Source organism: Arachis ipaensis, chromosome B6, assembly GCF_059453495.1.
Source record: "Arachis ipaensis isolate K30076 ecotype BB chromosome B6, ASM5945349v1, whole genome shotgun sequence".
In the NCBI taxonomy this organism is placed as follows: Eukaryota; Viridiplantae; Streptophyta; class Magnoliopsida; order Fabales; family Fabaceae; genus Arachis; species Arachis ipaensis.
Window position 1 is genome coordinate 49154087 of NC_142441.1, and position 3009 is coordinate 49157095.

Sequence of the window (3009 nt, forward strand, 5' to 3'; positions counted from 1 at the left end):
TCCTTTCCATCCTTTAAGTCATTCCTACCTTAGAAGATCTGAAACTACTCAACACACGAATCACGACATCGAATGGAAATAAAGGGTAATCAAAATAATTATTTTTAAGCATAGGAAACATATTTTTCACATACATCACATAATAAGGAAGGGAAAGTAAAACCATGCAATTAATATGAATAAGTGGGTGAAGGGTTGAATAAATTACTCAGATTAAGCACAAAATATATCATAAAATATGGGTTTATCAACCTCCCCACACTTAAACAATAGCCTGTCATCATGCTAAGTCCAAGATAAAGAGTAAGTTAAGGTTAAAGTGGTGGAATCTCATGCAATGCAATCTGCTCTAAATGCAACTACCTACATGCATCATGCAATTCTTAATTGTTATTCACTTGTATATAAAGCTTACATGTAGTTGAATTAATTCACATTCTCAAGGAGTCATATATATATATATATATATATAAACTTTAGATAATGATAAAGCACTTTTACAGTTGAGATGGGAGAGAAAAACATTTTATAAACTTGCAAGACAATTAATAATTCAAGCAGAGATATATGTTAATGAGCTATTGAACCCTCACTGGATTTTGTGTTTTACTCTCTAGTCACTCAATGTTTATTGGGTTAATCACTCTATTCTTCTTTTTATCCTTCCTTTCTATAACTTTGTTCTTCATCTAACCAATCAACAATTATAGAATATAGGCATACAAAAGTCATGAGGTCTTTAATTAAGGTTGTAATAGGGCCAAGGTAAAGGTAAAGGTATATGTATAAGGCTAAGTGAGCTAATTAAGTGAATCCTTGATTAGTCTAAGATCTCACCTAACATACATGCTTTGTAAAGCAAAACTTCTTTACCTATTTTCCCACTTTTTCCCACTTTTGATGTTACATGCTCATACTTTAACTTTTGTCCCATGTGCATTTATTTTGTATTTGGGGAATTCTTTTCTATCCCCTTTATTCAAATACTAAAAAATAACATTTTTTTATTGCACATGGTAATTCAATTATTTGATTTTACATGAGCATGCTTCCCAAAATTTTTATTTGAATAATTTTATTCTTTTCAACTTTTCTACCTTTTGTTTTTATCATCCATGTTCCCAATAGGTTTCCCACACTTAAACAATTACACACTTTCTATCTTAAGCTAACCAAGGATTCAACTTGGGATTTTTATTTTGTTTTTCTGCTTAAGGCTAGTATTATGGTTTATAGAATAAGAGGGGGTTTAAAGGTTCAAGGGGGCTGACAAGGGTGATGTAAAAGGTAGGCTAATTTGGGATAAGTGAGCTAAAATCAAACAATGGCCTCAATCACTCTCTTGGTATGTATTTCTATTCTATAATTGGACATATAGATTAAAACAAAGTAAAGAACATCAGAATAAATAAGAAGGGCGGAACACACAGGAATAAAATATTATGGTTTGAATGTAACCATACAATTAAGCTCAAAACTCACAGGCTGTGTGTTCTCTAACTCAAAAATCATATATCAGTTATGTATGTCATGCAAGTAAAATTAAAAGTTCCCATTATTCTCAATGTAAAACTTAAGGTGGCTTTAAAGTTCTAGTGTTTCTCCTTGTTGAAATGTTGTTAACTAACTAACATTTAATGCTATATATACAAGGTGTGTGGATTGTTTCTATTATGTCCAAGTTTCTAGTTTACTTCCTTTTTATATTTTCAATTTAAACTAAGCTATCTTATACTAAAAAGGGTAAACTATACTAATTAATCCACAATTTCTATAACTAATAAGTTGGAATTGCAACTAGACTAAATGGTTAAAATATGAACTAAAAATGCAAAATGTAGAAATAGAGTAGAAATACATGAAAATAGCAATGTATAAGTACTGAAAAAATAAAAATAAAAATAGAGAGAAAAATACAGAAAAATAGCAAAATAAAATGAAAGAGTCTGTAATGGTTCACCAAAAAATACGCCAGAGATGGCGACCTCCCCACACTTAAAATGAAGCATCGTCCCTGATGCTCACTCAAGCAGGATGTGAAGGGGTGTCATCACTGGAAGGGTGGGTAGTTGGAGTCTCTGTGGTGGTGGTCTGAGGATCTGCCTGCTGCAGAGGAGGTGCTGACTGGATAGGGATCTCTGGGTCTACAGCCTGAATCTGAGGCGGAGCCTCCTGATGTGATGCAGCCTGCTCTGTGCCTGCCTGCGCAGCCTCGCTCTGTGGATGGGTCTCTGCCTCATGATCATCCGCCTCTTCCTCAGATGGTGTGTCAGGCTCTGAGGGAATGTCGCCGCCAGATCGGATCATCAGGTTCAGGTGCTCATAGCGTCGCTTGTTGCGACGTTCCATCTGGTCGAGCTGCCGAAACAGGCGGTGCACTAGGTGATAAAATGGCTCTGAGGCAGGTGGAGGTGTAGTGGTGGTAGCAGGGGTGGCTGGGGTAGCTGTGGAGGAAGAGGGGCCGGCAGATGGTGTGGCTGTCTCAGTAGTAGCAGTGAGGAATGGAGGTCTGTAGCCCAAAGCCAGAAAGTTCCTGCTGTGAGGGATAATCTTCTTGCATTCTGCAGCAGGTGGCTTCTCATCAACATCCTCCCAAGGCACATCAGCTCGACGGCCCAACTGTGTAATCAGATAAGGAAAGGGTAGAGTGCCTCAGACGTGGACCCTGGCCATGTGGTACTGGATAAAGCGTGGCAGGTAAAGGTCCTTACCCTCCATCACACACCATAGGAGGGTGATCATTGTGATGCCAGGGCATTTTGACCAGTTTCACTGACCTTTTCTTTACTGTTTTAGGGTAGTTTCATGCATTTTCTTAGGAAATAAGCAAGTTTTGGGTAGAATTTCACTTACATCTTGATTTAAGCATACATTGAGCACTTTACATGATTTCATGAGAATTTTACATGAATTAGATGATAAATTGGATGATGCATGTCTCATGATGTGGATTAGAACTTTGATGCACTGTGTTGCTTGATTTCAGGACAAAGGAAGCAAGAAAGAGCC